The sequence below is a fragment of the Mustela putorius genome, unplaced genomic scaffold (genome assembly GCF_011764305.1).
Source record: "Mustela putorius furo isolate JIRA1106 unplaced genomic scaffold, ASM1176430v1.1 tig00003972_pilon_pilon_pilon, whole genome shotgun sequence".
NCBI classification, from domain to species: domain Eukaryota; kingdom Metazoa; phylum Chordata; class Mammalia; order Carnivora; family Mustelidae; genus Mustela; species Mustela putorius.
This window is the reverse complement of record NW_025422115.1, coordinates 16904950-16930444: the sequence shown is the minus strand read 5'-3', so window position 1 is coordinate 16930444 and position 25495 is coordinate 16904950. Positions and strand designations below refer to the sequence as shown.

Below are 25495 nucleotides of genomic sequence, written 5' to 3'. Positions count from 1 at the left end.
CACCAGGTGACTTCAAAGCGTGCTCCTCTGCGTTCCTCTGCCAAGTAGTGCCGATTAACCAGCATTTAGAGCCGACTGCCCTGGCTGGCAAGCTTGGTTGCACGCATGCCCAGTTGGTGCCAGAGCTGAGGGCCTCCACTCAGTTTGCTAGCCCCTGGCGGGGGGAGGGACAGGGGTGCCAGGCACAGGTAGCCTTTCCTCACAGGGCCCAGAGGCCTGGAAGGAGCCAGAGAAGGCAGAGGAGCCATTGATCTCTTTTAGTCATGCTCTCTCCTCCCCTTCTTCCCCTTCCAGGTAGAGTTCCTTCTGAGAGGGTCTAGGAAAGGGCCTCGGATGCCCAACCAGAGGTCACATTTAGTCTGAGGACACCTGTAGGGTCTCTCTGGGTGGTCTTATCTGCCGGGATTGTGAGTCCCCAAGGAGATATAGGGTCCTGCCTTCCCCTAGTTTTGACCCCCATCCTCAACTGTGCCCAGGGCTCTGCACACAGCAGGTGCTCAGTAAGGGTCCATCAGCCAGTGTAACATCTGTCCCAGCGGTGACTGGGACTGCACCAGTCCCAGTGACTGCACCCGGCACACACATCAGAGGCCACATGTCATTGGTGTCCTTTGGAAGTATCCAGTTGGAATTGAGCAAGGCTCTCAGCATTGACGGCACTTTCAGCATGGAACAGCTGGAGACAGGTAGACTGGACTTTTGTCTGCCTTCCAGGATGGAGGACTCGCTGCTGTTGAGGCTAGAGACCAGGAAGGTGCAGGAGGCAGACCCAGGACAGGGAGCCTGAGAGAACCCCAGACTGGCAGTCAGGATTCCAGGATCCCAGGCCTGCTGTTGTCGCTCACTGGCCCCCTTGTGCAGGTTGTCTGCCTTCTGTGGGCCTCAGTTTCCAAATCTGTGGGTTGGGAATGATTGCTCCATCTTGTCCAGTTTCTTGGACGTCATAAAGTGAGGTCAGATGGACTAAGTACAGAATTGCTCCCAGGAGCTGTCCAGGGTACTGGAGGGGGGACTACCTCACTCCCAGCTTTGCTTGCACACTTCTGGAGGTGGGGCCGTCTCCACCTTTTGAGGATGCCTTTTCCACTGCTGGCTAGTTGTCCTTGTTAGAATGGCCGTGCTATTAACTTCCCGGGGCTGCTGGAACAAATGACCGCAGACCTGCTGCCTCAGAACGACAGTAATACACCCTCTCATGGTTCTGGAGGCTGAACGTATGAGATGGAGGTGTGGGTGGGGTCATGCTCCCTCTGAAGACTCTGGAGGAGGAACCTTCTTGCCTCTTCCAGCTTCCCATGGTTGCTGGCATTCTTTGGTGTTCCTTGGCTCACAGATGCATCACGCCAATCTCTGCCTTCGTCTTCACATGACATTCTTCTGTGTGTGCGTCTGTGTCCAAATTTACCTCCTTTTGTAAAGACACCAGTTGTTGGATTTGAATCCACCCAAATCCGGTATGACCTCGTCTTAACTAGATACCTCTATAATTACTAATTACATTTCCAAGTAAAGTCACAGTCTGGAGTTCCAGGTGGACATAAATTGGTGGTGGCGGTGGCGGGCTGGAGGGACACTGTTCAACCGGGTACATTCATCTTCCTTCCCCTGAGCCCAGATGTCCATCCTGTGACTTCATCCTGCAGGCTCTCCCTCTGTCCAGCCCCCACTCTATCAGCCTCCCATGCCCCAACTGGGTTCCAGCTCCGCTGTGCCCTTGTCTGCTCTTCGGGGCACACCGGCTTGCTGGTATCGCAGACACTTATCTGGCCAAGGGCCTGTCTTCCCTCCTGGGCTTGGGAGTCTTTCCTATTCTTCTCACCTTTTAGGTTTGGGACTCCCAGGGCTGCACTCTGGGACTGAGCCCCAATCCCACCAATTACCAGCCGCCTTGATGTGTAACACTATAAACCCCTTCACCTCATTATAGGGAATTTCTTTTGAATGGCCTTTAAAAACCATCTCATTACATAGGAAGAACTGTAATTACCTTGCTCAAGATGGGGGCTCTGGACGAGCTGGTGCCTGGAGCTGTCAAAACAGCGGGACAGGGTTCACGACTGGCTAGTCTGGCCAGGAAGCTGAGCTCCTGCTCTCCCCCATTTCATCCTCTTGGACCCTTTGTCTCCCGGGATCTGGGTACCCTCCTCTCTCTCGGTGGCCCCAGGAAGTCAAAGCCTCCCACAGAAAGAGCAGAGTTGCCGAGGGCCCTAGGCTTGGATTGGTGCTCATGCTATGATGGTCAGAACCATCCTCCCCACCCCCCCCGGTATTGTCAGGGACTGTCCAGTCTCTTCCCAAGCCCACCCTCCTCCAGGGTGGAGCTTGCCTGGTGGTCACAGAAAATCACAGAAGTGGGAGACCCTCGAAGTCAATAGGTGCAGCCCCTGCCCTCACCCCTTGCCCAGCAAAACTCCCCGCCCCCAAGCAGCCTCCTGAGAAGGGACCCCAGCCCATCTTCCTGGGATCGTCTTCCTGGAATCAAGGCTTCTGTCCGAACTGTTTGCAGGATTTCCTTTGTGTCTGGCTGCAACTCCTGTAGTCTCAGTGCTCACCTGATGCCAAGCTCCTCTCTTCCTGGCTGTGTGACCTTGGCAGGTCACATGACCTTTCTGAGGCGGTTTTCTCATGTGCAAAGTGAGCGGGATTGTTTCTTCTTCAAGGGTTGGGGTGAGCACAGGCTGTGGCCATGTGTAGGGGATGCCTGATGTTGGGCACAGAGTGGGAAGCAAACCCATGCTGCTGCCCTTGCCCCAGAAGAGGCTAAGAACAGCTCGGTGTCCCTCAGAGGCCCTGAGTAGGAGTGGTTCTCCTTCCCTGTGCTCCTCCCCCCTCCCCTGCCCGGGGAGTTAGGTGTGTGTTTTGGCGGGTGTTTACAGGGATGATTGCTTCCCTTTTTCTTGATCCCCTTCCCAGCTCTGTTAAGGCCAGAGCTGTGGGTACAGCAGGGCCCCATGCCCAAGCCTTACCCTCCCTTGAGGTTGCCAGCATGTGTCAGGGGAGCTGTAGAGGGAGAAATGAGGGCCTCAGGGTGTCCCTCGGTGGAGATACCCCACATGGGGATTTTTTTTTTTTTTCCTGTCTTGACCTTTTCAGTTTTCAGTGTTCTGATAGGCTGTTGGGACTACTCTGGTCTCCACTGACTAGTTAGGTGCGCAACGGTGAGGGGCTGGCAGCATGTGGAAATGTCAGCGATGTCTGCAGAGCCTAGCAGAGTGACTCCCTTGGGACAGGGGCTACTATGCCTGTGATAGGACATCTCTGGAGAGAGAGACCTGTTTCCCCGGACCTTCGGCCTGGTGGTCAGGAGCTGGGGGGAGTGTGTGTGTGACAAGGCCTCTGGGAGGGACGACAGGGCAGTTGGAGCATAGTACCGGCCTGTCCCACACCTTCCCTGCCGCTGCACCGCTCCCCAGCCCCATCAGCACAGACACCTTCCTAGGAAGCATGCTCCTTGGGTCTTCACTCCCTCCCAGTCTGGTCTAGGTGGCTCCACTTGTGCCCCCCTTAGCCCTGGATGGCCATAACCAAGCGCATGTCCCCTCTCCTGTTCACCATCCAGGACCCTGGAGGGGTTGCATAGGTGGGCTGAAAGGAGTCATGTTTGTGTGGGTGCCTCTCCTGGGAGCCACTCGGGACCATGCTGAATGCCTGGGATGGATTTGTGCAGAGATCGAGTGATAGGAGGGTTGGGCTTCATGGCTAAGTCTCCTTGACCAGACCATGGAGTGCTAGGGGCAGGGGGCCTTCCTGTCTCTAAGACAGGCTCATCTGAGGGCCGAGGTGTTTCCTCCCCTTCCCTGCTCCTCCTGGACGTCTGTCCCTTGGGCCTGCCCAGCGGATGGAGCAGGAGGTCCCAGGTGCTCACAACACGCATGGCCGTGGTTTGCTGCAGGCCCTGCTCTGCTCAGTCTCCAGTTGCCCTGTCTCCTGCAGGGGTCTGCATGGCATCCTAGCAAAGCCACCACCATGGGCACTGACCAAGGAACCAGAGCCATGCCTATTTGAGTGTCTGCGCTTGCCAACATCCTCTTCTGGGACTCCAGATATGGCTTCTGGGACTGCCTGGTGAAGCAGGGAGGGCACTCTCCCGTCTGCTCCTGAGTGATGAACCTCAGGGGGGATTCCTGTCCCCTGAGCACCTCCAATGTTCCAGGCACAGCAGCAAGGTAGCCATGGCCCCCTCCCTTGTGCAGCTCACAGGTTTTAGGGGTGAGGGTGGCAAATAATAAACAAGTAAACAAAGAGATGTATAATTGCAGGTTGTGACAAGTGGTACAAGGGAATGATAGAGAATGCAGAGGTGGGGGTGGCCCACTGAGACAGCGTGGTCTGGGAGGCAGTGTCTCATCCCATAATCAGATGGATGATGATGAGGAAGCTGTGTACAAGGAGGGGCGAGGAGCATTCCATGCCGGAGGAACCCTGGTATGTTGAAGAAGGAAATTCATGGAATGGGAAGAAGAGAGCCGGAAGGGGTCAGGGGTGAGGGTGGGTGGCAGGGCTGAGTCAGGCACAGTCTGTGGGCCATGGTCAGGAGGGTGGGTGCCTCTTGTTCTAAGAGGAAGTTGATGGAGGGTTTTAAGCAGGAAGGGACCTTGTCTAATTCAGGGCTCAGTGATACTGTCCTGGTCACCGTGTGGGAGACAGTGGAGAAGCACAAGGACAAAGAATGTATCCATCAGGTAGGGTGATGGGGCTGCCTGGGGATGGAGGTGCCGAGAGAAGATGGGGTTGGAGACACATGGAGGACTGGTGCTGGGTTTGAGGGAGGGAGTAGGGAAGGAGCCCCAAGGACTCCCGGGTTTCTGGCGTGCCCAGCTGGGCCAGTGGTGGAAACATCCTCAGAGATAGGGATGCTGGCAAAGGAAGGCTGGGCTTGGGGGAAGAGGAGGGATGAGGTGTTTGTGGGATATCAGTGGGTGGGGGAGATGACAGGGATGTCAGGATCTTTGTAGTTGCAGTCAGGGGACTGACCTATTCTCACCGCCTTTATACGGATGATGGCTCTGTAGTTCAGAAAGGCCACACAAGCTGGGGTTGCTCCACCAGGATCTGAACCCAGAGCCATCACCCCATGAGGTGACCCCCACCCTTGGGCAGTCTTATGTTTGATAAGAGCAACTCTTTATCTGAAGGGATGAGTTGCAAGGGGTAGGATTTTAGTTGTGGGTGAGCAGGGCCTCTCCCAGTGTTGCCTCCTTGGTCTTCACCCAGGGTGACACCTGGGTTCAGTTTCTGACCCTCTCCCCAGTGTTACATCTGTAGTGCCCTTGGTTGGGAGGCCTTAGCTGCCCAGGGGAGGGCGGAGGGGCAGCTGAGTTCTGTGGCCCCATTACGCCAGGGAGGATCTAGAAGTCTTTTAATATTCAGCCCGAGAAGAGGTCTAAAATTAGCCCTGAGTTGAGGCAGGGGAGCCCAGGACAGAGTGGTTTCCTGGGGCTCTGCCACTCCTACTCCCTTCCTGGATCTCCTTTCCTGGTCAGGGCTTGCCAGACCCCCATCGCTTGGGGACCCTCCTCTGCTGGCTGGGTGGGGCAGACAGAAGGCTGGTAGAAAAATCACAGGACCAGGATGGGAGTCCTGGGGCTGCCATTCACCCCTAGTGACCTCAGTGTCCCTGCCTGGATGGAGAGTCCAGTGAATGAATGAAGCCTAAGGCTTTTTCCCTCAGGCATTCCAGGATCTCCATCTTCTGAGGTTGGAGAGAAGAAACCAAAGGCTTGGACTGTGGATTTGTGGTCAGGGGACAGAACTGGTTAGGGGGCTTAGAAATTGTGGCCACAGTGATGGATTCCAAGCTACTGGGGGGTGGGGGGTGCACCTTCAAGGCAGAAGCCAGTGGCATGGGGAAGTTCTAGGGAGGGACAAGGGATTAGGGGGCACACATAGGCATGAGCCAGTTCATATGATGAAAGATTAACGCAGCAGTTTCTCCATGAGAAGATGGGAGAGCAGCAGTCCTCCTCAGAGCCAACTGTGACATTGGCCTGTGGTGTGAACTGGCCACAGTAGCTGGTGATTGGGTCAGGGCTCAGTGTGTGACCAGGGTCAGGGCTCCTGCAAGAGCAGGATCAGGGGTCAGTGTGGGAGCAGGATTGAGGTTCAGTGGGTGAGCAGGATCAGGGCTCAGTCTGGTTCTCTAAGTGGAGTCCCACCGGGGCTAAGTGGAGTGCCCTCCTCAGCCACCCTCCCTCAGAGTTCTCAGTGCTCATCTCCCCCCCCATGGGGCTTATTATTTAAGTGCCCAAGACTGGAGTCATTTACTCTGGACCTTGATGTAAAAAGGCCAAAGTCCTGGCCAAGAATCTGGTCATAATGTCTGGCGCTCCTTCAGTTCTTGCCGTGTACCAGACACTGTGTGTGTGTGTGTGTGTGTGTGTGTGTGTGTGTGTTATTCTCCCCATTTTATAGATCAGGAAACTGGAATTCAGAGGTGAAGGGACTTTCTGAGGTTAGCAAGCTAGTTAGGTGGCAGAACTAGGATAAATCTCTCTGCTTCCCCTTTTCCAGGCTCCCTCGGCACTCCTCCCTGGGGCAGAGAGGGGCTCTCTGCAGAGCTCTTCCTCCCCAGGTACCATATGGGAATCTTACTCCCTTTTCCGTGTATACTGGGGGCTGTCAGTTGAGCCTTCCTCAGGCTAAAGCTCCCTGGGTAGGCCAGCTGGGCCCAAGGGTGAACTAGGAGACTTTCCTCCAATGTCCAAGACATGTAAGCAGGTCCTATCCTCACAGGGGCTGGGAATAGGTGGGGCCTGTCCGTAGGGCCCCAGAAAGCCCAGGAGTTGGGCTTTGCCCCTTTGTTAGAAGGGAAGGGGAGGGGGGCAGAGCAAGTGGAGGCATTTAGAAATCACGGTCCTGAATTTGAGAGGTTTGGAGGGTCCTTTCCAGTACCCCTGACATCATTCCTACAGGCATTTTCCTCTTCTGCCTCTAGGAAATAGTATGAAGAGGGCCATCCTGTGTCCTGGACACAGCCTGGACACCGCCTGGATACCTCATCCTACAGAAGGTGTAACTGAGGGCCAGAGAGGACAGACACTTGTGCCAAGGCACATGGTATGTTAGTAGAGAAGAGGGACCAGCACCCCAGGGCCTATCCCTCACCACCAGTGTTCCTAGATGTTCCCTCTCCCAGGCTCAGAGCTCATGGGTGAGCCCACAGAGCAATCATATTCTAATAGTGGGATTCTGAGCGCTGGACCAGCTGTTCTCCTGGGGCTTCCTGACACTTCTCAGACATTTATCAGTGATAAGAGTCTGCCCGTTTGTAAGTCATTTGGACAATTTCAGGGGGAAAGAAGTGGTCCAGAATTTAAGTGAAGTCCCAAGAGGGAGGGGATTGAGGGAGGGTTAGCCCCTTGTGTGGTTTACTTGCCCTGTGAGATGGAAACCCGGAGGCCTGTGAGGTGGACAGGCCCATGTTGTGTTCCAGCAAGGGCATCTGCAGCTCAGGGGGGTACAGTGATGGGCCTAGAGTTTTCCAACCTGGTTCTCACCCGCATCTGCCTGCTCCAAATCCAGTCTCCCTGATGTACCCAGACTGGGGCATAGAGTAGAGAGGGCGAGAGTCCCCTGCCTTCAAGAAGCTGCTAGAGAATGAGATTTTAAGTCAGAAAAAAGTAAAAGGGAGGAAGAGCTTTATTAGTCCCGTGTGACTGATGGCAGCTGCGCGAGGGGCCCAGGAGAGATGAGCATAGCGAGAGCAGTGGGGAAGGCTGGGTGAAGTTTATTTAGGAGGAAGAGGGATTGATTGCCAAGGCTGTGTGTATAGGCCTGGGGCCAGGAGGTCCGTGGCCAAGAGCTGTCCAGTGCTGAACAAACCCGGGTGCATAAAGCTTGTCGGCAGTTCTTCCTGGGCACCTTGGAGAGTTCCTTCTTAGGCCGGAGCCTCAGTTTGCTTTTTTGGCAAATCAAGTGCTGATATTTGTACAGTGGCCTTGTTGAGAGGGTAAGGGAAGACCAGTGAAGATCATGCTGAGCTCGTAGCCTGGAGTTGATACAGGCTCTGGGCGGGGAGGCTTGTTTGGGACCTCACCACCTCCCTTAGGTGTCCAACGGCATTTAGGCCTGGATATCTCATGTTGCAGAGGGCACATGGGGACCAGAGAGGGAAAGACGCTCATGCCAAGAAACACAGTGTAGAGGAAGGGACCGTCCTCAGCGTTCTCTCTCCCACTGCCAGGACTCCTAGGTGGGCCTCACCCAGGCTCAGAAGCCTTATAGAAACTGAACACATCTGACGACTCGAAGGAATGATGCTCTACCCGCAGGGGTCCAGGCACTGTGACTTCTGTTTTTTGGGGCCTCCCTGACCCTCTCCCTGCACCAGCCTCAGCCCATTGGTGGCCTTGTCATAGTCTGGGCTGAGCTTCATCTCCCTTTAACTACACCCCCTTGCCCCCCGCCCCATCCCGCCCTGCCCTTGCAAAGGTTCTTCTCAAGCCCTGTTAGCCACATAAGGCCTTCTAGGTGCCCCATCTCACCTGGAAGGTGAAATGATTTCAGGGAGTGGGGCAGAGGGTTTCCAGCAGAGGGCTGCTGGAAGCCAAAGGAGAGACCTCTCTCACCCTCTCCTGCCTTATCTTCTCAAGCTGCCCAGGCCCCTGCCAGCCCTATGTATGGGACAACATGCAGCATTGGGTGTCAGGAAGAGTTTGCTCCTAAGAACCCCTTCTGCCCTGCTGATAATGCTTTGTGTGCCCTCTACATTCAGCCCCATGAGCCCTTCTGGCCTTTCACACTTCCTGGTCCGTGAGGAACAGACAGCCTTAGGTGTGAGCCCCAGCTCAGTCATTCCCAGCTGTGACCTTGGGCAAGGGACCATACCCATGGAAACCTGTTTCCTCTATAAGTGGGAATAATCATACCGGCCTGGGTTGGTGTGCAGTCCCAGCATAGACACACAGTGATGGCTGTGGCTGCTTTTCTCCTCATTCCTCTTCCTCCACTCCTGTCTGCTTCGAGCCCAAGAACTTCTGGAACCAGGCATATGGGTGAGGTTGGTTCTGGGAAATCAGGAGGGGAGATGCTGCGGGTTCCCCTGCACACTCAGCACCGTGTTTTGTACTCCACAAGGGCCACGCTGAGCTGCTGTTGCAGACACAGTGTAGCCTCTGACCTTGCCGCCTCTGACCCGGGTCTGGAAGCGTCCATCCCGCAGCTCCCAGCCCCTTTCCACCCAGCTCAAGAGGGCCACTCAAAGTGATGCTGCCAACACTGGGAACTCACAGACCTTGGCCACCAGTGACATCCAACTTGCCTGCAGCCCAAGGCCTAGACCCCAGTCGACCCTCCACAAGCCGATCCAAAGGGAGTCTGGGAGACGGGCGGGCTCAGCCTCATCTCTACCTCTATCTCTTGGGCTCCAAGTACTCACACAGAGCCCAGCACAGACTTAGCATCCATGTGCTTTAGCTATTATTATTGGTAGTAGTAGTAAGAGGAGGAGGAGGAGGAGCAGGAGGAGGAGGACAATAGTAGTCCCATTTCACGGAAGAGTAAGGTGAGGCTCAGAGCAGTTAGAAGCCACCACCTCTGTGAAGCCTTCCAGGCTCTGCCCCTTCTTCCAGAAGTGGCTCCTCCTTCCTTTTGACTTATTTCAGTTTCTTTCCAGTGCTCTAACTTGGGCAGGGCACACAGTGGGGTGAATTCCAAGGTGGGGAAGGGGTAGGTTGGAGGAGCAGCTCATAAGGCTCTGGGTGCTATCAGGAGGTCTGCAGCCAGAAGGCCCATCTACCCAGGGATCTTCCAGTTGGGTGTGCCCCAGCCCCAGCTCTCACTACCCCCCACTGGCTCTTCTGCCAGCTTGCCTGGTGGTCGCAGAGTCCTAACAGGTATGATGAGAACCAGCCTCTTCCTCCCGCCACCCACGACGTTGGCCTCTGCCACGTCTGCATGTCAGCTCCCTGGGGCATCTGCTGTGTCCTCCTGTGGTTGTCCCGTCTTCCTCTTAGCCCCTTCCAGCAGGCAAGATTCTGGTCATCTCTCATCACTACCAGCTGTTTAGCAGAAAAACGTAGGTCAGTAAAAGTTAATTGAGCAAAAGTATGTGCCAGGCCCTGGGGATTCTGTGAGACTGGACTCCAAGAGGCCCTGCCAGCAGGGAGAGGAAGGGGACAGTCATCTGGGGCACCTCCTGGGCACTGGGCGCTGCTTTCCCTGCCTGAGTACCTGACAGGTGGGCCCTGCCTGGGCTTACTGATGAGAATAGGGCCCAGGGAAGTAGGGAGCCTGCTTGCAAGTGCTTGGCATGGGCGGGCTGGCCTTGGGGCCTCCACTGGGACCGAGAGTGCAGGAGCTGCTCCTGTGCCAACCCTGGTGGTCCCTTCAGTGGCAGCAGGCGCTGGAGGCCATTAGGCAGCTCTAGCCTTTTCCAGACATCTGGCTGGGCCCTTGGGAGCCTGCACTCTGGGGAGACTCTTAGTAACCCTTGAGCGCAGGGCAGCCTGAGGCCACTGCACGGGCTACCTGCTAGGGTGGTCGTGGGGCCTGCTCCTCCCTCCTGGGGTTCCCTGATCTCGCCTCCCTATAGCCACCTCAGGGGGCCCAGCCCTGCCCTGGGTCCTCCAGATCTCCCACTCTGACCCTTCTTTCTTTCTGGCCTGGCCTGCGTGTCCCATTCTCCCTCTGGTGGGCCCGAAGGCCCTGCTGCTGTCTATGCCCTACCTGCCCTTTCCAGCCTGCAGAGGAGATTGGTGCTTTCCACCATGAACCTGCCTCCTCTCACTTCATACTTTCTCTCTGGCTTCCCACCCCATCTTGGAAGAAGGGGTGCTCCCACTGCAGACCAAGGCTCATTCCTGTCCCGACCCCCGAGCCAGCCCCCAGTGTCAGGCCTTCCCTTTCCACACCTTCTCTTCAGGTTTTGCTCCCAAGTTCTGGAGGCCATGAGTGCCCCGGGCTGGTGGCCATCCCCGGGCAGCCCCTCCGTCTCTTGGGCTATGACCCCAGCTCTCACCACTGGAGACTGGCTATAGCCATGGATGCACACCCATGCCGTGTGACCCTGGAACTTCCTGGGCAGCACTCCTGGGTCTGTTCATTCTGGGGAGTAGACAGGTCAGAACAAGGCCTGGAACATAGCAGGTGCTCAATGAATTTTTGTTGAATTAGTGAACTAAGTAACTCATCCCTGGCTTCTCCGGCTCACCTGAGTGTTGTGTGATCAAAGCAGCTCTGGGATTTGGAAAGGTTTGCAACGTTTGACAGTGTGGTTTGGACGGGAGCCCCGCTCAGGCCTGGTGGGACACTGCCGCCGTCTTACCACCGTGTCAGAACCGCGGCCCTCACTCGGCAAGTCCCTCTTGCACCCTCCCCTCCTTTCTAGCCCTTGGCCTGCCTTGAGGCCCACCACCTCTCCCCTGCTCATTGCCATGGTCTTAACTTTTCACTGCTTCCTACCTTCTCCTGTGTCCTCCATCCTCAACCTGGGGGCAGGTGCAATGATATTTCTGGAGCACAGATTGGGGCCTGTCGAGCCCTGCTTAAAACCCTTCAAGCTGCTCATGGTTCTTGGGATAAGAGCTAACACCGTGTCTCTGCACACGAGGCCCTCCCCCGGGGAGAGGAGCTGTCTCCCTCTGCACCCATCGCTTGTGCCCCTGGGCATTGGCACAGGTCACCCCTCTGCCTGCAGAAACCTTCGTTCTGATGGTTTCAAACCCAGTTTGAAACTTCAAACTGGTTTCAAATTCAGTTGCTTTCAAACCCAGTTCCTTTTCCCTCAAGGCCCATCTCCAAGACCTTTCCCCTGAAAGCCTGGCTAGAACCCCAACCCTGGATTGGGGCCCCCCTACCCTGTTTCCCCAGCAACTTGGGCTCTCACTCTTACACAGTCCCTGAGTCATTGTCTCTTATCTCCCTGTGGGCTCCCCCTACGCACTTGTCCCATTAGGACTGAACTGCCTGATGTAGGATCTTGGCAATTTTTGTACCTTCAGTTCACAGAAAGCGCTAGAGAGCATTTGCTGAATGAATCAATGAATGAATCAAGGAATAAGTTGCTGTCGCCTGCTGTGGGGACTCTGGGCTGGACCTCTGGGTCTATAGTGGGACGTGGGAGTGCAGGGCGGCCTCTAACTGCCCTCAGGGCGGCCTTCCTTTTCTGATGTTTATTGGGATGTAGTCACTGGTTCTGGAATCACCCTCAGAACGGCCTTCCTGGCCTAGCCATGTGCCCCACAACAGCAGTGGCTGTATCTGCAGTGAGGGGTCCCACGCTGTCCTGGGGTTTCCAGCAGACCGAGAGTGGCAGGGGAATGCTGAAGAGCCAGGGTCTGCACCATCTCCCACCCAGCTCACAGTCCTCCTGCCCTATTCCCCACCTAGTGAGAGCTATTTGACCCTTATCCCCTCCCAGGTCAGCCCTGCCCCTCTTGATCCCTAGGAGACCTCCAGGACTGAGCCTGCAGCACCGCAGCCCTGTGCAGGGAGCCCCGCACCAAGGTCCACCTTGGTGCTGCTCTGACCCAGCTCCAGCCCTGCCTTGGGCCCTGACAGTCCTGCGGACAATCTCCCCACCGCTTTGCTCTCACGGACTCAGTTCCTGGGATTTCTGGCTTGCTGGCTCTGCTGCCCTGGTGCTGACTGCCTTGCCCTGAGTGTCACCTTCCAGGGGACCCAGCCCCTGTCTCCGAGCCTGCCAGATCTGGGCAGAGGTCTAGGTTCCCTGTCTGAGAAGGAGGCCATGCTGCCCCGGTCCGAGAATCCCTCGGGCTGGATTGTCCACAGGCACGTAATTACTTGACACTGGTGGGGAGCCCAGAAGGTGGGTTTCTGGGTTTCTGGCTGGAGGCGATACCCATGAGCAGGGTTCTTTAGGGAGTGTCTCCTGGAGGAGGTGCTGGTGCCCAGTGGGGAGTGAGGACGAGGAGGAGGCGACTTGGAGGGGGAGGTCCTCACCAGTGGGCAGAAGAGCGTGAGTGAATTTGTCCTGGGTGCCCACTCTGCTGGGCTCTGGGCCAGTTTCAAGCCCTGCCCTGGTACAGCCTTCAGGTGGCTCTTATTAGCTCCATCTAAAAGATGGGGAAACGGAGGTTTAGAGAGGCCCTGGGACTGCCCCTGGGTCACCTGCTGTCACCAAGGCATTGTCAGTCCTCTACCCCAGGTCTGGCATCTTTTCAGGCTCCTAAGCGGAGGGAGTGAGGCAGAGTCTGAGGAAGAGGGGGAGGGAGGCTAGCACCCGCCAGGAGCGTCAAACAGCTGCTGACTGTGACTTTCCGGGGAGGGGGTGTGGGTGGGGGGCGGCTTTCTGAGTTGGTCCTGTTCTTCCCTCCCTCCCCCCTCCCGTGGGAGAACCCTCACGACAAGGAGAGGTTCCCGTCGCGCCCCCTCTCCCTGGAGAGGCCGGCAGTTTGCCTTTTCAGAGGATAATTCCCCATTATACAGAGATATTTAGCCTAATAGAAGCCGACAGATCATTCAGGGCAGTAATGTACTCCGGCTTCAAGCGCTTAGTTTCCTCAGCCTGAACTCTCAGATTAAAGGCTCCTAGCCTGCGCCCGCCCCACAACGATGCCTGTGACCTTGACTGCAGTGACGGGGTAGGTTTCTCCCTCCCTCTTTCCCTCCTCCTTCTTTGCCGGCTTCCTCCTCCCTCCCTTTCTCTCTCTTGGGAAAAAAAAAAAAAAAAAGGTATTTTCCTTCTTAAATATTCAGTCGAGAGGCTGTTGCTTAAACCCTGCACGCTCTGGGGACAGGCAGACTGCCCTGGGCTGCTGGCAGGGCGCGGGACACCTGGCTTGGCCATATGGGGCCTGAGGGTGCACTGTGTCCGGTGGGCAGTCTGGATGCTAGGGCCTCTAGCTGGGCATGGGCTGGTGGGAGCTGGGCAGATGGCCTTGCCCGGGGCTAGGAATGGTTCCCCTACTCCCTCTGCCCGTGTCTCCCCCCAACCCCACCTCCAGGGTGGCCCCCAGGGGTCTGGCCCTGGACCCTCCATGAATGGTTGATGCCTAAGGCAGCAGGTTTCATCTGCTGCTCAGACCTGGATGTCGGGGAGGGATCCAGGGAACACTAGGGGCTGGATTTGAGGGACAGATGGCAGCAGAGTGGCACTTGGTGGCTTTCATTGATCACGAGGGTGGCTTCTAGAGCTGTCTCGTTCTGGCCCCTGCAGGATCCACCCGTCAGTTCATCCGTCCAGTTGCCCTGTGTCTTTCTTTTGTCCTGCCTTCTCAACCCCTGTCCTCTGCTCACCAGGCTGCCGGTCAGAGCCCTGGGAGACTTCCCTGCTGGCCGCTGGGGGCACATAAAAGCGCCAGGTTTTGGATTCAGCTGGTCCTGGGTTCAAACCCTGACTCTGGGACTTACAAGCTGTTTCTTCTGTTCCATTTCATATATTGAATTTGGCCAGGCTCCTTAACTCCTCTGAGCTTTCATTCCCTTTTACCTGGAAAGTAAAAGGATCCTGAGGGCTCAGGGCGTGCTGTGGTGAGGACTGGTGCCAGGTGCTGCCCCATGAGTCCCCTCCTCTGGATGCGCCCACCTCCCCCGCCCAAACACCTTCTCTCCCTCTCTCTCGGCCCCTCTTGGCTAGGAAGAGGGAAGATGGTCAGGAGGGGTACCTGGTAGGGTGGGCTCTGGTTCCCCTATTCACAAGCCCCCTGTGTAGGTGTGAGAAGAATGAGGCCAATGTGGAGGGACCCTTCTCCTCGAGTTCATTGCCTGGGCAAAGCCTGAGGTCTGGATGCACGTCTGGTTTGAAGGACCCCATGTACGGGGCTGGGGCTGGATTTACTAGGGGAAGAGGCAGGGAGAATGGAGGAGCAGGGTCTGGGTGGCCTGGGAGGAAAAGCTGTCTGGGCTGGGATTCCCTCCCACGTTCTAGGGGGATGAGCTTCTAACCATCAGGAATGAGGAGTCTTGGCAGCTAGATGAAACCCCAGGTGGTAGAGGGGTTTCTGCTCCTTCTGGGGCAAGGGTGGTGGGATGACCACTGGGGGTGCAGGAGGGGAAGACCGCCCCCCAGGTGTTGGGCTGTAGAAGGAATCTGGGGGCTGATGTGCTGTGGGAACTTGGGCTGGTCCCATTTCCTGATGTGGGCCTCAGTTGCTTCATCCTGTAAATGGGATTAATCATCCTGCCCTGGGATGGGCAGAAGATCCAGTTAGAGAATATATGGGAATGTGCAGTGATCTATAATGTAGTACTAATAATTATTATTATGGTCATTACTTTCCTTTCCCTTTAGTCTCTGTGACACCCACTTTGATACACACAATGTAGCCCTGATTCACATGCTGATAGACTAAAAGAAACACATGGCTGAAAGCAGCTTCCCCATTTAGGGCAAAATCCCCATCATGGTTCCCAGACGTCTGCTTGCATGCTCCCAGGGACAGGGAGCTCACTACTCCTCATGATGGACAGAAATCTGTTTTCCTAGAAACTTTTTCTTTCACTGGGCTTAGCTCTGCTCTCTGGGCACATAAATGCTAGGTATCTTTGTCAGGGACCTAACATCCTGACCAGGCCTTTTGAGACTCCCCCTGGGAACATGGGTTTCTGGCCCACCTCTTCCTGTCAAGGGCAGATTTCACATTATCAAAGAAAGTAGGGACACCTGGGTGGCTCAGTTGGTTAAGCAGCTGCCTTCGGCTCAGGTCATGATCCCAGCGTCCTGGGATCGAGTCCCACATCGGGCTCCTTGCTCCGCACGGAGTCTGCTTCTCCCTCTGACTCTGCCTTCCACTCTGTCTGCCTGTGCTCGCTCTTGCTCGCTCTCTCTCTGACAAATAAATAAATAAAAAATCTTAAAAAACAAAAAACAAAAACAAAAAAAAAACAAAGAAAGTAGAAGTAGACAGGTACATAGATGCCTGGGCATGGCTTTCTGGAAGTGGCTGCATTGTCTCCAAAGCTGAAGCAACAGGCTTACCCAGCCTCTACATCTCCTGGCCACCAGGAGCACAGAGTCCATGACCAGAGTCCATGGCCACTCTATGTAGTGATTCCTGGAGTTACTCACAGAGCTTACCCAGGTTCTGGTAACTCTGTCTTCTATACTGCGACCCATTCCTAGGGTTCATTGAAGGCTTTGAACAGGGGACCCTGCCTCTCAGGCTGGACCTACCTTTAAGGTTCCATCCTAGTCTCTGCCAAAAGTGTGTTTTGGCACGGCCAAGGACCAGCCCCTGCCTGTGCAAGGAGCCAGTGTGAGTTGCTCTCCCACGTTCTTGGACATGGTCATTTAGCTAACCACTGAGTGAGCTGACCCATAGCTTTCTACCTCCTGTGTAAGGATGTCGCGGGGGCCTTGACCCTGGCTGTCATGTCATCCTTTTGAACAACCAAGAGGGGACATGAGTATCCTGCAGGGTTCTTTGTAAGTGAACTCAAACTTGCCAGTGCCTTTCCTGTGTTCTTTGCAGCACTTCTAGAATTTATATTAGAATGGATGGGGAGCTTACCAGTCTAAACCCCAGTTGGCTTTTTTGGTCCCCTTTTAAAACAAAAGGGAAGGATGCTAATATGTATAAATGCCGGTTCTTGACCTGTCTTATCCCACGGACCCTTCATTCCAGCCTCGAGTGGGAGGTGGTGGGGAAGACGAGGGGGCCAAGCCTGGGTGTGTGGGAGAACTTACCCAGGGTCCCACAGCTGGCAGGGGGTGGCACAAGGGCTCCGGGCCAGCCCCACACCTTCTCGCGGCCCTGCCCCTCCCGTCTCTTTGGGCAATCTTCTCAGCCTGAGGGTGGAACTCAGTCTTGCTCCTTCCCACAGGCCACACGCAGGACAGGATTGGACTTCCGATGCCTCAGGGGCATGTGAGCCTTGGCGGCGTGGGGGGCGGGACTGGCTCATCTGCGGTGTCATTTTCTAATCGTGTAAATTGTATGGGGGGTGGTGGTAAAAGCAGGACGGGTGTGTGGTGGGAGCTAGGAGTCATCCTTGGTTCCTTTCCTTACCTCCACTCCCTCGTATCCTGCGCCCCTGCCCACTGTGCAGGAGCTGGCCCTGCTCCCGCACGCATCCCCAATCCAGCTTGTCCTCCCTCACCTGGCCCCGGCCGTGTCGCCATGTGTTGGCAGCTGAGACAGTCATCCCACGGGCCCCTTGCTCCCGTGCCCTCTCCTTTAAAACCAGCCTCCACGCAGCAGCCCCAGGGAACTTTTCACAATGAAGAAGACCTCACAGCCTTTCCCTGGTGACTTTTCATCACACGGGAGGTGACGCCCAAGGCCTTGGCCTTGGTCCGTGAGGCCCTGCCCTCCCCCTGAGGCCTCATTTCTCACAGTTGCCCCCACCTCTGCCCACCTGCCAGGCCTAGCCTGCTCTCCTCAGAAACCCCAGGTGCCGGCCTCTGCTCTCCTCCTCCTGCCCAAGGCAAGACGGGTTCCCTATCCTGTAGGTATGAATTCAGGTGTGGCGTCTGCACAGAGGCCTTCCCTGACTCATCAGCTGGAGGAAGCCCTAGCCCCACCCCAGGACCTTGCTCTCACGTTACATGGCTTGATTTTCTTAATTGTACTTGTTGGCTCCTTGCAATCACCTTCCTTGTTTATTCGCTTATCATCTGTGCCCCCCTTCCTCACGAGAACACCACTGAGTCCTCAGGCCCTAGAATATACCTAGCATACAGCAAGTGCTCAATAAATGTGTGGTGCAGAAATGAAAACAACACAGAAACAGGGAAAGGAGAAAGAGCAGATTATCTGATTGTGGATACAGTAGCAGTTAATGGTGTAATAATTGTGTGTGTGTGTGTGTGTGTGAGCGTGTGTGGGTAAGTTGGGAATCGTCTGTTCCTTTAACGAGAAGGCTGGGCCTGAACCTGAAGCTCGACGTGCGTGAACATATTGGTCACGTGCGTGTACGCACACATGCGCGCACACATGGGTGTGTGTACACACTTGTATCCCTGTTGGGTAGCCTTGTGACCTCTGCTGAGGTCTTTCACCCCTCAGGCCTCAGTCGCTCCCCCTGTGGAATGGGGCTGCCTGGGGCTGGAGGCAGAGAGGCCTCTCGAGGTCAGTCCTGGCCAGTGGAGGGACCCCACAGGCAGTGTACCCGCTGGCCTGCCGCGCTGTGCAGAGGGGGCCGGGAGGTGTTTATTGAAGTCCACCTCCACACAGGGCTGCTGCCCGCTGACCTCAGAGGTGAGGCTCTCACCCAGGCAGGGGGGAACAGTCCGGGCAACAGGAAGTGGGCAGAAAAGCCCGGAGACGTGAGCTCTGCTGCTGGGAGATGGATTATGTTCACAGTGGAGATCTCTTGGAGGCATCAGGAGCTTGACCTTGGTATGTTTTCCTTTTGTGTGTGTGTGCTTGTTTTTTAAAGACATTTTGAGACATTCCTTTTATTCTTTGAACTTTTTTCTTTCAAATGCCACAAGAAGAATTTTTATGAAATTTAAAAGGGAAAATACACACACACCTGTATTTTCACCCACCTCAGGCAACAACTGTTCTCTCTCTGCCTCCTTGCCCTTTTCCTGTGAAGACAATGCTGGAAACTTGCCTAACGTGTGGGGAGTACAAGGGGCCCTTGACCTTAGCTAACTGGTTTCATCTCTCCATACCTTGGTTTCCTTGTCAAAAAAAATAAATAAATAAAATAAAAATCAGGGCATCATAATTGCTCCTTCTTACACTTCTTGTGCAGATTACACGGGTCAATATCTAGAAAGTACTATGGAAGATGCTGGGCACTCGGTATGTAAATAAACAGAAAGGAAGGGGGCACCCATGATGCTGCCATCGTGGCTCAGAGAGGCCGTTGGGGAAGTCCAGCCTGAGGACCTCCGCTGCTCCCTGACCTCCTCCCTCCCCCATCCTCTCCGCTTTCTTGCTCAGTGTCGTTAGAGCTCCATGGCATTACCAGTCCTCGTGTTTATCCCACGTAACGGCTGTGTAATATTCCGTCGAACAGAGGTGTCACGTGTCATTTCTTTTGTGGGATGTTTAGGCGGTTTCCAGTACTTTCCTGTTAAAATAACCCTTCTGTGAACACCTGTGTGCCCGGAGCCCTTCCCTCTGATGGATGATTTCCCCAGGCAACTTTAGGGACATTGATTGAGGCTGCTGGGTTGGGAGGATGGAAGAATGGGCCAGCGACCGGGCTAGGAGAGGTGGGTCCCTTCCAAGGGGGCCCGACAGCCCGCTCCGGGGGCGGCAGCGATCCACTCCATGCGGCAGTCCTGAGCATGGTGGGAAAGGCAGGGCATGATAGGGATGAGCACTGGGGGAGGACACGAGGCCACCGGGTGGCGGGCTGTGGCACCAGGAGCTGGAGGAACGAGGCTCTGCTTTGGCCTTCGTGTCTCTGTCACTCACTCACACACTCTGTATGACTTTGAGCCTGTATGACCTTGTTCTGTCTGTGGACCTCAGTGTTCCTGGTGTGCTGTGTGCAGGGACTGGGCAAGGCTTGGTCCAGGGCTGCGCTGTTCCCTCTGTTTACCACTAGCCACCTGTGGCTGTTTTGATTTAAATAAAAAGTAATTAAATAAAAATTTGAAATCAGTTTCTTAATCACACTGTCCACCTTGCAGAATCCAGTCGTGACTAGTGGCTGTCACACTGGGCAGCTCAGCTACCCTTTGTTGCAGAAAGCTCTTGGACTGTGCTGGTTTAGAGACATTTCCAGAAATGTGATCAGTCCTAACGTGCTCTGGTTCGGGATTTCTGTCATCATGCCTTCTTACGGAACCAAGAAGAAGGCTGGCAGCCCTGAGCTCAGAGGACTCATCCAGGGCCTAACAAGGCTTCATGACTCTGCACAGGCCAGGACCTCTGGTAGCATCTAGAGTCTGAGATATCCATGCCCGTTTCTCTCCCCAGAGGTCCCAGCATGAGAAGCTGGGCAAGAGTGTGGGCCCTGAGAGGGGTGGCCCCAACCAGGGACAGTGCCCAAGGGAGGCTGGCATGAAGACAGAGTGGGGGGGGTGGTCTCCTGATTCCTCAGGCGGGATGGCAGCTGGGATCTGTTGGAGCTGCTCTCTGCCCGCGCCTGAAACATCACTGGTTCCCTCAGGGAAAGCATTGTCCTCTCTAGGATTCTTTTAGAAGTCTGGACTAGAGAGCAGAGGAGATTGCCCTGCTCTGGCTGCCCCGGGCCCTAAGCCAGCTCTGGGCACCACCGGGAGAGGAGCCGGGAGGAGTGATTCCGCAGCACAAGGGCGAAGCTGCTTCTCTCCCCACCAGCAGGCACATTTGGGCTGGCATCCCAGGGATTCCGGCCACACCTGCCCCCCACCTCTCCCTTCCTGTTAGAGGGAACCCCTCTTGCAGTTGCTGTTCTGCAGCCTGGAGGTGTCGCAGGGGAGGGACAGGTACGGGCCCAGGGTGCAGGGTGCAGTGAATAGGGAAATAAGAGCAAGGTATGAGGGAATGAAGAGGAACTTGGCTGGCTTTGGTCTCACCTTCGCCACAGGGTAGCTGCCTTCTGCCCTACCCCCATGTCCACGAGCCCTTCTGTCCCCCTATAAGTCCTACTGCTCACTCTTGTTTCTCCTGTTTTTCAGGGATCCCATGGCCATGTCCTCGCTGCCTTGAGTCTGTGAGGCCATACAGCCTCCCACCTGCGTCTACAGGGCTCTGTCCCTGTGCAGCCCCTGGACCTGCTCCCAAGCCCACCCCTCAGCCCAGCCTGGGGACTCTGCAAGCTTTAGGACTCAGAGGGGCACAGTAGCAGTCACGGTAAGTGGCATCCCCTCTCTGCTTATTCCCTGGCTCCTGGGGATAGTCAGCTAAGACTTACTGGTCTCTGGAATAGGAAGGATACCTTTCTGAACACTGTGTCTGTCAGAATTCCCTTGGTTGCATGTAGCCAAAACCAGATTTTAATAAAATAAAATTATCAGCTCATGTCACTGCAGGGTCTAGAGATAGGTTGGGCTTCAGGCAGGATTTGATCCAGTGGTTCAAACAATGTGACCAGGACCTGTTTCCTGCCTGTATTTCTCTGCTTCTTTTCCTGGGTGATGGCTCCACTCCTAGGAGCATTTCATGACATGGCCCCAAGGTGTCTGCCAACACTTTCTGGGGCAACATGCTTCCAGGTTTAATTCTGGGTTCAGGGTTGGAGACAACTTCTTCTTTCTTGATAGAAGAAATAAAAAGCCTGGGGTTGATCTCTTGCACCCTATTGGATCCTTGTTTGGATTGTTCTGGCACTTTAAGTCTGCAGGTCCTGGAAACATGAAGGTGCGGGATCAGGGTCTGTCTTTCCCCAACCATGTGATCAGAAATGAGGGGAGGGTATTTCCCAAAGGAAGCTTGGGGTCTAGCTGGCGTAAGGAGTCACCCACTGAAGGAAGCAAGTGACAAATGATCGGTGGAGTCTGCGCAGCTTGGACAGCTTGTATCCCAGATGTGCTGTGTGTCTTTGGGCAAATTCCTATGCCTCTCTGAGCCTTAGTTTCCTTATCTGATGATGAACCCTGACAGGGGTACCATGAGAGTTACTTGAAATGACGTGTGGGAAGCACAGGCATCCAGCAGGTACTCTGTAAACCCTCGGTCTCTTCCCTTTCCATTTCCCTCCTGGGGAATTTGGAACATCCTGTTTTCTTCAAATGGGGAAGGAGCTGCAGAGCGAGTGTTGTCAGTCAAGATCCCTAGAAGCAAAGCATTTGTAAGCATGTAAACATTTGTAAACATGAGACTTATTGAGGGGGGCTCTTGGGAGAAGGGAGGAAGAGAATAACTTGGAGCAGGAATGAGAGCCCAGGAATGAATGAGGTCATGGTCTCAGGGAAAGTCTAGCCTTGGGTTGGTCCAGGGGGGCCCTGGGGTAGAGTTGACACTGTAGGATTGCCGCCCAGATGAGGCAGTCAGGCTTTTGAACCCCTGCACTTGTCAGTCACTGACTGTGGGCCATGTCTGTAGTGGCTCCTCATTGGCAGAGCACAGTGCTCTGGAGACGGGGGTGCCGTGAGCTGACGCGGCCCACACTCCCAGCGGCCGTGGAAGGCCTCTGGGCAGGCACCATCTCGTACAGGAAGGTAGGACCCAAGTCCCCAACTTGGCCCATCCTGGAGGCCCCTGGCCTGCTGCCTTCTCTGCCTTTGGCTCCTTCTGCCCCAACCAACAGGGCCAGTCCCTTCCACCCTCGGGAGCTGGGTTGCCCGGCTTGGGGTCTGGTGATGGGGTGGACCTTCATCCCCTCCTTTTGAGAAGCTTTTTCCACCCCAGGCCTCCCTGTCCTCCCTCTGCCCCTGTGTCTTCTCCTCTAACTGTTCTTTGTTTTTCCTTTCAACCTCAGCCATGTGTTTCCCCCACCTGCCATGCCCTTTCTTGCTCTCTACCCCATCCTCTCTTTAGGGCCCGTGTAGGTCCCTCCCTCTCTGGGAAGCCTCTACTCGCTGCTCCAGCCAATGTTTCTCTCCTTTAGTCCCTCCTCCAGCTCCACCCTTTCTCCAGATGGAAAGGCCAAGGGCCAGTGTACACCTCCTTCTTCATGAGTACCCTGTGGGTTCCAGCAGCCGTGCCAAAGTGTGTTGCTCTCTTTACCCTGGCTGCTAGGAAGCTCATGGCTGGTTTGTGGCCCATGTCTCCTAAATGTTCAGGATTCTGGCATAGAGTTGTTCAGAGGCCTACCCTCTGGCTTTTTCTCTCTCATTTTTTCCTTCTTCTGACTTCTTTTCTTACTTTTCGGCGTGTGCTGTTCTCAGCAGCCTCTAATTCTTTTAGAAGGTGGTGGGGTATAAATTATAAACAGCCAAGAGTGGCCTTGGTAGAAGCCTTCAGCTGAGTGCTAGGCTTTCCCCTTCCTAAGGGCAGCTGGGGTGGGAGGGACTCCTCCACGTCCCAGGCGGAGCCTGTTTCCGGGGGAGACACCCAAGCTGGACCACGGCAGCCCTGGTACAGTGCCACCCTGCCCTCCGCGGGTCAGGAGGGACATTGTTCTGTTTCCCTCTCCTCTCCATCTCCCCCTTTTCATCTTATCAGAAGCTAATGAAAGAGGCTGGGAAACCCAATCCTCTGGTAATTAAATTTACTTAACGGGTATTCAAGTAGAGTAATGAGAAGTTTAATGCAGTGATTAGATTTTTCTTTAATTAATTAAAATAAGAACCATGTGTCTTGCCAGCAAACCAACTTGACCCTCTGCTTGGGAGCAGCAGACAGAGATGGTGGGGGGCTTGGCTGCAGGGGGTGGGTGCAGCCCCCCCCCCCCCCCGTTCTTGGAAGTAAGCCCAGCTCTGCTGCCCACCCAGGGCAGCCTCTGCTTCTGCTCCCACTTCTGAGTTCTGCGGGTGCCCGGCCTGGGCTGGGCCTGAGTCACCCAGGGCTGAGTGATCCAATCCCTGCCCTCAGAGCTGAACACTGACCCAGAACGGAGGTTTCAGAGGGTGTTTGGCAAAAGTGGCTTAAAGCAAAGAGCGTGAAGGAGGGATCTCAGGCACTGGGAGTGGCGGGGGCATTTTGGGTATCACATCTCATTGCATGGTCCAGTGGACACCTTTCCCTGCATGTTTAGCCAGACCCTGGTTTACCTCTGTTGGCTCTCTCAGGGCTAATGGAGTGGGGCCGTGGGGTGGATAATTGAGAAATCCGAGATAACTCGAAAACCGCTTCTCCTTGACCTGGGAATGCATCTGTGCCAGAAGGATGCCCATCCTTGCTGTGTTTCTGAAGGCCAGTTAGGAAGGCAAGGAAGTACTTCTTGCCTTGGGCCACTTCTCCTGGGGTCAGTTGGGGGCTAGGGTAAAGGCAATATGGGAATCCCAGCATAGCTGTGTGGGTTGGAGTGTAGGACAGGCTGTACCAGGGTAGGGGGTGGGCATAATGAGGACCCAGAAGACAGGGCCCCGCACCCGAAGGGCAGAACCTGTGGTTTTCAAGCAGTGGGTAAAGCTGGGGAGAATCCTATGCCCTTCATAGTGGGGAGGCAGAGAAAACTTCCCTACACTGAGCCTTGATCCTGGACAGACTGGACCTTGATCCCAGGCCTAGATGGAGCCCTGATCCCAGTCCCACACAGCCCAGCATTGTCATGGGTATGTGAACAGAGTAACTCACCCGGTGCTGGGGTGGGAAGGGTGAAAGGCCCAGTTTGTCCGTCCTCGCTGCCAGATCGCCAGTCCTCGCTGCCAGCTCTCTTGCCTGTGGGCAGGATTCCTGCGCCAGGCCCCACCCTAGTCTCTGGAATGGCCAAGATGAGTCAGATGTGGTCCCTGCCCACAAGGCTGGTGGGGGAGGTGAGGAGCAAACAGGCACTGAGCAATCCGAGCTGAGGTGGGGGAGGCCCAGAGGGCTGGGAGACATTGATAATGCTACCTTATAGGGACAGTATTTTTATCCATTTCATCCAAGAGGAAACAGGTGTGCAGGAACGGAATGAAAGTTGATCAGCCCGCACTAGCTTGGTGGGGAGAGTTCCCAGAGCCTGCGGGCCTCCGGGCCTGCACACCACTGTTTCTGTGCACCTGCCTGGGAATGAACTTGCCCTAGAGGGGCTGATAACACTGGCTGCTGGGGCGTGGGGAGTCAGGGAGGCCAAGGGTCCCAGCTGGTTAGGGGACAAGCCCCAGGAAGGAGGCTCTCCTGCTTTCTTCGCCCCTGCTCCTCCCCTCTCCCGATTCCACTAGGTTCCTCCAGATTCCTCCTCTTTCCCATTTTCCTTCTTCTCTCCTTTCTGAGAAACCAGGCCTAGAGTAGCTACCCAGCCACTACCCACCACTTACAGAAGGAACTTGAGGCAGGAGCCTGCCAAGATTGTGGGGCTCTGCCTCTCATCTATCTTCAAGGTTAGGGGGTCTGAAATCACATCATCTCCAGTGTAAACACAGGACGGCACTTGGAAACTCTTGGTGACGGTGTACACACTCAAGTTCACACTACACAGGAGATGGCCCCAGGGAGTCAGCCCTCTGTCCTCAGGCCCTGAGCTCCCCCTCCCACGGTCTCACTGAATCCAGGAGTACTTTACTGGGGAGGGAACCAAGCAAGGTCAGGAACCAGGCCGACTCACACTGCTAGCCCGACAAGCTCAAAACCTAGGCGAAGCCACTCTTCCAGACTACCCCCTCCTTGCCTCTGGGCAGCTCCCCTCTTTCCCTCTTTCTCTCCAAGCCTTCCCTCCTCCCACCAGGCCTCCCTCCCCATCCACTGCCACATCCCTCCTCCCTCCTCGCTGTGTCCTCCAGCCAGAACCAGTGACTCTTCCCCAGCCCTCCCCACGCTTTCCCACCCCCAGGCCCTTGTTCAAGCTGTTCCAGCCCCCTGGAGCTCCTCTCCCCAACTCCCATCTGCCCAAACCCCTTCCTCTTTCCAGGCTGGGCCCAAATGCCACTTCCTTCATGGAGACACCCTGTCTGCTGTCACTGCCATCAGAAGTCACCCACCACCCTCTCCTACACCACCCTGCAGCTTTCTCCTGCAGCCTCCCCCCAAGACTCCTGGCTTTCCTGTGTCTGACTTGGCAGCTGTGTGGAAGGCAGGGCCCTCGCTTCCCAGGCCAGATACCCCCAGGGCCTGGCACAGAGTAGGTGCACAGGAGGTAGTGGGGGACTTGCCTTGAGAGCGGCTGCACCTCTACAAACTCCACC

At 55.5% G+C, this 25495-nt stretch overlaps 1 protein-coding gene across 3 annotated transcripts in view; it reads left to right on the top strand.

The window, feature by feature from the left end:
* The window catches only part of LINGO1 (leucine rich repeat and Ig domain containing 1), a 190475-nt gene that overhangs the window by 95904 nt on the left and 69076 nt on the right, over window positions 1-25495 (top strand). For all 3 annotated transcript variants that reach the window (XM_045070636.1, XM_045070637.1, XM_045070635.1), the window contains one exon: window positions 20465-20639. The gene's annotated coding sequence lies outside the window, so the exon portion shown is untranslated. The remainder of the gene's footprint in view (window positions 1-20464; window positions 20640-25495) is intronic.